Source organism: Vulpes vulpes, chromosome 3, assembly GCF_048418805.1.
Source record: "Vulpes vulpes isolate BD-2025 chromosome 3, VulVul3, whole genome shotgun sequence".
NCBI classification, from domain to species: Eukaryota; Metazoa; Chordata; class Mammalia; order Carnivora; family Canidae; genus Vulpes; species Vulpes vulpes.
The window spans coordinates 115,772,709-115,782,303 of NC_132782.1; positions in this window are offsets into that span (position 1 = coordinate 115,772,709).

Sequence of the window (9,595 nt, forward strand, 5' to 3'; positions counted from 1 at the left end):
CTTCTCAGACTTGTGCTCTTTCCCAAACAGGCAGTAGTATGTTCTAAATTCAAAGCTCCACCATGGAAGAGGAAGAGAACATGGCTGAAGGGGTTAGAGTCTGGAAAGGGAGTAAGACTTTTAATCACTCAGTATCCAGCAAGTACAACAAACTTTATGGGAGAGCTACACTTTGCAATGAACTCCTAGGAGCTTATAAGGGATGCATCTGCTCTGCGTCAAGGAATTTGACTCCACTTAGGGAGGCAAATATGTAAATACAACTAAATATAATACTATATAAAATGAGGATATGCTAAATAGAGTAAGCACTCTACTTACTCTTAAAAAAATATTTTTTTTTAAATTTTATTTATTTATGATAGGCACACAGTGAGAGAGAGAGAAGCAGAGACATAGGCAGAGGGAGAAGCGGGCTCCATGCACCGGGAGCCCGACGTGGGATTCAATCCCGGGTCTCCAGGATCGCGCCCTGGGCCAAAGGCAGGCGCCAAACCGCTGCGCCACCCAGGGATCCCATCTACTTACTCTTTTACACTTTAAGATGTGTAAAAGATAACCAGTTCAAAATATGTGAATAGGTGGGGCACCTGGGTGGCTCAGTCGGTTAAGTGTCTGACTATTTCAGTTCATGATCTCAGGGTTGTGAGATTGAGCCCCGCATCAGGCTCCACAGTGAACATAGAGCCTGCTTAAGATTCTCTCCCTCTCTCTCCACCCCTCCTACCCCCCCCCTCACCCCAGCTTGCATGTATGTGTGTTCTCTCTCTCAAAAAAAATTATATATTTGCATATATATATAAATGGAGTATTTATGCCAGCTACTTTATAAATATAAATATGATTTGGTTCCAGCTTTCTAATATCTCATATTCTTAGTGAAAGACACAAATACATAAACAAATTGTTTCTTTTTTCCTCAAACTGGAAATTTGAAAAAAAAATACAATTATAGCAAATGTGCATTGCAACCAAACCCTAAAGAATATGAAAGTATATAAGGAAGAAAATGAAAGTAACTACTCATTCTCCCCCCAAAAACCCCAGTATTAATGTTTAGTATTTATCATTCCTAACTTTATTCTTTCTCTCTGCCTCTGTCTCCATCTCTGTCCACACACATTCAACAATTTAAGATCAAGCATTCTCACATGTCATCAATTTAGATATGTCAATGTTATGCCCTTTTAATGGCTACAATCTCCCACTGATGTTGTTTCTAGATTTCACAGTAATAGACAATACTGCAATGAGTTTGTATAAAAGAACACACACTTACTATTTCTATACCACTCTTCAAAATGTGCTTCAGTTTATATTCGTTCCATCAGTGTATGAAGTATACCCATTACTCCCATTCTAACAAATAATGGGTATTATCACTTCTATATCTTTTATATTAAACAATGACACCTTCTTATCTTATATTAAAATTACAGGTTTAGAAATTAGTTTTTCATACATTTATTGGCCAATATTATTGCTACTCTGAGTTTTCTGTCCATTCCTATCAGATTGTCCATTTTTTTGGTATTGCCTTTTAGGAGTTCTCTCTGTATTACATAAGTTGATCTTTTCTCTCATATTTATTTCCATTTTCCCCCATATTTTTCCATCATAGTTTGTTTATATTGTGTTTGTGCGATTATAAAAATGCTTTTATGGAGTCCAATCTGTCAATCTTCATTTATGGCTTCTGACAGAACCTGGAAGGAGGACATAGTGGGGAACCTGTGTAAGATCCAGGAGGAAGGAGCAGAGGATTGCGTCCAAGCAGCACAGCAGTACAAATGAGATGCAGATTGGTGAATGGAACGAAGGGGTGTGCTCAGGCAGGAATCGGGTTGGCTTCCTCTGGAAACTGAGCTTTGATGAGGGAAATAAGTCAGTCAGAGAGAGAGGCACCTAGGTGGCTCAGTGGTTCAGCATCTGCCTTTGCCTCAGGGCGTGATCCTGGGGTCCTGGGATCGAGTCTCACATCGGGCTTCCTAAGAAGCCTATGTCCCTGCCTCTCTCTGTGTGTCTTTCATGAATAAATAAATAAAATCTTTTTTAAAAAGTCAGAGAAAAGGGATCCCTGGGTGGTTCAGCGGTTTGGCATCTGCCTTCGGCCCAGGATGTGATCCTGGAGTCCCAGGATCGGGTCCCACACTGGGCTTCCTGCATGAAGCCTGCATCTCCCTCTGTCTGTGTCTCTGCCTCTCTCTGTGTGTCTCTCATGAATAAATAGGTAAAATCTTAAAAAAAAAAAAAAGTCAGAGAAAGAAAAATCCCCTATGATTTCACTCATATATCAAATTTAAGAAATAAAACAAAAGAGCAAAGGAAGGATGAGAGAGGCAAACCAAGAAACAGACTCTTAACTCTAGAGAATGAACTGATGGTTACCAGACGGGACGTGGGGGAAATAGGGGAAATAGGTGATGGGGATGAAGGAAGACACTTGTGATAAGCACTGGGTGTCATATGGAAGTGTTGAACCACTATCTTGTACACCTGAAATTAATCTTACACTGTATGTTAACTAACTGGAATTTAAATTAAAAGTTTAAAAAAAGTGGGGGGGGGGCAGTGAACTTTGAGATAGAATTAGAAAGAGGGTCTGGGCATGGCCAGGGTGCAGAAGAAAAGTTAGAAACATACTCAGCATTCACCCGTCAGTGAAGTGTTGGGGATGGATATGGTCTCCCTGGGCAGACGGGGCAGCAAGAGCCTTTGGGGGCCTCACAGCAACTGAGAATTGCCAGATGTGAGGACATCCACTTTTGGTTAGTAAGGTCAGATTTATTTTTTTTTAAGATTTTATTTATTCATGAAGACAGAGAGAGAGAGAGAAGCAGAGGGAGAAGCAGGCTCCAGGTGGGGAACCTGATGCACGACTGGATCCCAGAACCCCGGGATCACACCCTGAGCCAGAGACAGATGCTCAACCATTGGGCCACGGCGGGGGGGGGGGGGGGGGGGGGGGGGGGGGGCTACACGGTCAGGTCAGTGATTGGCTTGAGGAGGAAATTCAGAAGCCTGCTCTGCCAAAGAAGGGAATAAAAATGGAAGACAGCGTTTTATTAATCATCGAAGCAACGGAGGCAGCGCAGCTGTCCCGACAGAGACCTGAGCGACCCCCGCGCCCCTGAACCACCCGCTGCCTGGACGGGAGCCCCAGCCCTCTGGAGGTGGCTGGCAGGCGGCTCAACACCGGGGAGGCGCCCGGGAAAGTAGTCTCCTCCAGCCTCTCAAGTCTTTTCCTGGGATAAGGATTGTCTCTGAAAAGTTGGGAGGATAAATAGGGAGAGAGGAATGAGTCCATAACCTGGCTCATTGTGGAAATAGGTATGGACCCCCAAAAAAGAAGGAAGCAGAGGGAGAACCCCAGGGAAAGTCCAAGGAGAAAATGCATAAAAAATGAGGAAGAAGCACTCTGTTTTAAATATGGCAAGATAGGTTTTCCTTGCTTGCCCCAACATGCATGCATTCCTAAGGCTTGGCACCTCCCCACCTTGCTTTCTGGGACCTGGTTCAGGCCTAAACTTGGTGTAACAATAAGGGGCATTTTGTTTATGTGCCTCTAGGCAGAGGAAGGCATGGGCTTTTTCAGCATATGTCAGCCTTGGGAACACACAGGAGGCATCGTAAGAAAGGCCTGTCTATAAGACAGAGCCCTGGGAGGGAAGAGAGGAGAGAGCAGGTTTTGAGAGAGGGACTTGCTTCTTGGTGAGAAGAGCACACCTGTGAGGCACTCAGCCTAACTGAAAACTCCCAGCCCCAAAAGAACTAGGGAGGGGCCACCTGGGCGGCTCAGTGGTTGAGTGTCTGCCTTTGGCTCAGGTCATGATCCCGGGGTCCTGGGATCGAGTCCTGCATTGGGCTCCCTGCGGAGAGCCTGCTTCTCCCTCTGCCTTGTCTCTGCCTCTCTCGGTGTGTCTCTCATGAATAAATAAAAATACAATCTAAAAAGAAAAAAAAAGAACTAAGAAGGAACTAACCAAAGGAGATGCCCAAAGACCCACCTTGTCTGAGAGAACCCCTCTGTGTGAGAAGTCACTGTCCAACCTGAACTAAAAATCTCTTGTACGTCCCTTTGGACTTCGTGTGTAGTTGAATAATACGCTCTAAGCCTTCTCCCTTCCTGTGGAATGCAAGGTTAAGATTGCTTCTTGCTCCCACCATATGGCCAGGATGTGTGCTTCAGAAAGCACAGGATCTCAGTAAGTCATTGTTAAATAAACACGCATATGAATAACAGAAGAGATGATTCATCTGTGTACTTCCAGCCGGCCCCTGTACACAGTAGGGCCATCATTGGTGGTTCAGTGTAGATAAATGGATGAATGAATGAATGAATGACCTCTTGGGAGCCCAGATTTGGTGGTTGCTAGACTGGTGGTAAGCTCAAAGGTGTTGCATAAAGCCTTGCCTGGGTTGAACCACCTGTGAGAACTTTGCTCAGATACAGGATGTGGGCTGAGAGCTTCGCATGTTGCTACTTTCGAGGGTGGGTGTTGGGCACTGAAAGTGCCTCTGCTTTGCTAGTGGGGCCAGTGCATGGGCTGCTACACTTGCAGAATTAAGAATTGGGGGAGGAAGGAGGAAAGGGAGCCAGCAAGAGGTGAGAAGGAAACCATTATCAGGGGCTCATGCTGTAGAAGGGGGGGCTAGGACCCTGGAGGGAACCTGAGATAGTCACTCATCACCTACCCACGTACCTGCCCTGACTCTTTGCAGAAAGAGGCTAAGAAAGGTCTTTACTGAGGGGGGATAGTGGGCTTACTTTCCCTGTGGGATCATTTGTGGAGATTAAATATGATCACATGTGCACAGCACGGTGCCTGGGCTCCAAATGTACACTCAATAGATATCTGATATTATTTTCCAAAACATTCTGAAGGTTCACTTCGATTCTCTATCACTTTGGTAAAGGAGGGAGGTGGAAAGTTGGGAGGGGCCCATACCTCATTGTATTAGGGTGACGGTCCTATGGAATTATCACCCATTCCCTAACCTTGAGGCTCTGGCTGCAGGAAACATGGACTGTATGGCGCAGTGATGGTTCCTGGACTCACAGGTTGGGTTCTCTGGAAATGGATGTGAAGCAGAACTTGGACACAGATCATTCACCAAGAATTGTCACCTGTGAAAGACTGAGGAGGAGGCAGGAGCAGGCAGGGGGAGGAGCTGAGTCATGATGCAGCCCTGACAAAGCTTTGGCCAACCTAGCCAGGAGTTCCAGAACAAGTGCTGTCATCAGAGTTGTCCTGCGTCACACTAAAATGCCTGTGCCTTTATATTTCCACCTTATTCAGTCATCTAGCCAGGGCACGGCCTTGGGAAAAAGGATATCTGCATCAAAGCAGATTGAGAAAACCAGCAGCAGAGGCACCTCTGCAACTGGGCAGCAAGTCCCTGAAAGGAGTCCTTCTGGAGAAAATAAGCTTTTTGTGACCCTTAGCACCTCATCACCTGACACACAAAAGCACATATTTTCTACTGTAATTATTTTTGGATGAGTCCCATTTGCTTAAGCATTGCTGTTCACAACACAATATCACAGACCTGGTCTCATCATGTTGCAAGCTGGTAAGAGGGGCCTTTAAGGGAATCTGAGGCAGATGTCAAATTGGGAAGAATCAGAAAGCTCATCTGAACTGGCTAGTGATGGAGTGGGTCTCAGTCCTTCTAAATGGCCTGATCCACTGGGCTTGAAAGACCTTTCCCAGCTAGTCTGAAAGAGAGTGGGGGTAGGTATTGGACGGGAAGCTGACTGAAGAAGTCAGTATTGCAAGTGTTAGAAGGCAGGAATTGAAAGGGAGGGAGTGCTCAGAGGCACTAAGTCGGGGGAAGGGTGATACGGTTTGAGCATAAAGATCATCCTAAGAGCATAAAACACCTGGGTGCTACTCCTAGCTCTGAGGACAGCTTTGTCTTTAGGCACATTATTTCCCCACTCTGAGTTTCACTTACTCTACCACATGCAAATGGACTTACACTCAACTTGGTATCCTAGGAACTAGCATGGAAGCTGAAATACACTACACATTTAAGAAGTGTTTGTGGATGTATGGAGGTTGCTCAAAGAGTTAAAAATAGAACTACCCTACAAGCCAGCAATTGCACTACTAGGTGGTAGTATCCCAAAAGATAAAAAAATACAGATCCAAAGGGGGCACATGCACCCTGAGGTTTATAGCACCATTATAAACAGTAGCCAAAGAATGGAGAGAGCCCAAGTGTCCATCGGCTGATGACTGGATAAAGATGTGGTGTATATACACAATGGAATATTAGTCATCAACAAGAATGAAATCTTGCCATTTGCAATGATGTGGATGGAGCTAGAGAATATTATGCTAAGGGAAATAAGTCAGTCGGAGAAAAACAAATTCCATATGATTCCACTCACTTGTGGAATTTAAGAAACAAAACAGATGAACATAAGGGAAGGAAAATAAAGAGGGAATCAAACCATCAGAGACTCCAAATGACAGACAACGAACTGAGGGTTGATGGAAGGTGAGTGGGAGATGAGCTAGATGGGCAATGGGTATTAAGGAGGGCACTTGTGATGAGCACTGGGTGTTATATGTAAGTGATGAATCACTAAATTCTATACCTGAAACCAAAAACTAACCATATATGTTAACTAACTAGAATCTCAACAAAAACTTGAAAAAGGAAACAAACATGAGATACTCTGTCTTCTACACAGCCTGAACACATACTTGCTTTTGGTGGTTGCTGTGCAGGAAGGACCTGGGGACCAGTGCTCTGAGTCACTCTGCTCTTCATAACTTTTAAATCCACTTGAGCTACAACCATATTCCAAAGAGCTGTTGCCACCTTCACCTCCCTTCTCAGCATCATTATATATAAATCATGTCATGTGAAGGTAAAAATGGCAAAATGGAATCTTAAAAAATCATAAAAAAAAGAAATGTTTGTGCCCACTTCCTGTTACAACTGAGTAACCTCATGCCATAACTAGAAATCTAGATTAAATATACGAAACCATGTTTTCAGATGTTAGGCAACACATTTTGCAGGATTGTGAGCTCTGAGTGAAGGAAAACAGATGAGGTGATCCCCACCGCGACCCCAGATTTCTGCTTTGGGATAATTTCAGACTGCAACACAAGGGAGGGGAAACTGAAGAGTCTGGAAGTCTCACTGAGCTGTATGAAATTGTGCTATGGAATACCAGAGCTGAGGGAGCAATCCAAGAAAAGAGCTTCAGAAACCTGTATGGTCCTCCCTTGGATCTTCTGCTGAATGCAAAGCTGTATGTACACAGGGTGTGGCTCCAGAACAATAGACAACAATGATAAAAACAAACAAACCAACTCGCCATCAGACAGCTGAAAACTGAACAAACACCAGGGCAGGATGCCTGGGTGGCTCGTGGGTTAAGCGTCTGCCTTCAGCTCAGGTTGTGATCCCAGGGTCCTGGGATCAAGCACCACATTGGGCTCCCTGCTCCATGGGGAGCCTGCTTCTCCAGATGCCTGCTGTTCCTCCTGCTTGTGTGCTTGCACGCTCTCTCTCTTTCTCTCTCTCTTTCTTTCTTTTTTCCTATCTTTCTTTCTTTTCCTTCCTTCCTTCCTTCCTTCCTTCCTTCCTTCCTTCCTTCCTTCCTTCCTTCCTCTCTCTCTCTCTCTCTCTCTCTCTCTCTCTCTGTCAGACTGGCCAGAGTGGAAAGTGTCGGTTGAGCAGCGAGGAAATTAAACTGATATCTCAGAAAGCTCAATGCTTGTAAAGGACACACTGGCCCTTGAAGACAACTCCAGCCCTTCCCTGACAAAGCTGAAACATGAGCTGCAAAATGCTCCAGTCAATCTGTAAGTAAATGAACTGCCTGCCCACATACTCTAAACATGCGTTGACAGAATAGTTACAGCATCCGACATCCAATGATAATTATTATATATGCTAACAAAACAGGAAATGTGACTCGGAATCAGGGGAAAAACTTCTGTCTAGAAACAGGCCTAGAAGTGACGGAGATTAACACACAAGGGCCTTGCAGCCGCTTTTATGAGTATGTTCAAGGATGTAAGGGAATCGTGAGTACAATTGAAGAGAAAAACCAAGAAAAAAAGGGAAACTCAGAGCTGAAAAATGAAATACTCAAAATGAAAAATTCACTGGATGAGCATAGAAGTAGATGAGATTCTGGAGAAGAAAATAGCAAAGCAGAGTAATAGAAACCAAACAAAATGACAAAAAACCAGGAGCTAAATCGTGCAGGTGTCCTGTAGGTCCTTTAAGGATTTTGACCTCCACTCGGGGTAACCTGACAACACCGGAGAGTTTTGATGGTAGAAGTGATCCCATCTCATTTACCTTTGAGTGTAATCACTCTGGCTCCTGTGGAGAACAGACAGCAGAGTGCCAGCAATATTCTGAGTGAGAAATGATGGTGGCTTAATCTAGGTTAATAGTAGGACAAGAGAAATGGTTGAAATCTGGGATGTATTTTTTAGTTGTTGTTTTTTTTTTTTTAAGTAAGCTCTACACTCAATGTGGAGCTTGAACTCATGACCCCAAGATCAAGCATTGCATGCTCTACTGACTGAGCCAGCCAGGCACCCCCTTGGATATATTTGGTGGTAGAGCAGACAGGATTTTTTCATGTCCTGGATTTACAATGAAGAGTGATGTCAAGTCGTATACACTGAGCCACTGACTATTTCTTAAGAGCAAAAACTATGTATCAGTTAGCACTGCATTTAAGTGTGCATAATAAAAGGCCCAATGACATAAACAAATGGAGGCCTATTCATTTCACATTACTGGTTAGACCCAGGTTGGTCCACTACTCAAGGTTGCCATAGTATCCCAGGCTCTTGCTATCCTTCTATTAAACCATATTTTAACAGATTGTTTCTTTACGCTTGCTCTTGTGCCTCATGGTCCCAAGGTGGCTGCTGTACTTCCAGGCATACTATCAGTATTTCAGGAAATAAGAAATGGCCAAGGCGCCCTGCCAGTTGAGCATGTCTCTTTTTAACCCAAGAAAGCAAAAGCTTTCCTACAAGCTACATCCAGCTGGTACAGCCACTCTGGAAAGCAGTGTGGAGGTTCCTCAAGAAGTTCAAAATAGAGCTACCTTATGACCCAGCAATTGCCCTGCTGGGGATTTACCCCAAAGATACAGATGCAGTGAAACGCCGGGACATCTGCACCCCGATGTTCACAGCAGCAATGTCCACAATAGCCAAACTGTGGGAGGAGCCTCGGTGTCCATCGAAAGATGAAAAGATAAAGATGTGGTCTATGTATACAGTGGAATATTACTCAGCCATTAGAAATGACGAATACCCACCATTTGCTTCAACGTGGATGGAACTGGAGGGTATTATGTTGAGTGAAGTAAGTGAAGGATAATCATCATATGGTTTCACTCATGTGGAATATAAGAAATAGTGAAAGGGACCATAAGGGAAGGGGGAAACTGAGTGGGAAAAATTAGGGAGGGAAACAAACCATGAGAGACTCTTAACTCTGGGAAACAAAGGGTTGCAGAAGGAGAGGGGGGTGGGAGGATGGGGTGACTGGGTGATGGGCACTGAGGAGGGCACATGATGTGATGAGCACCTGGTGT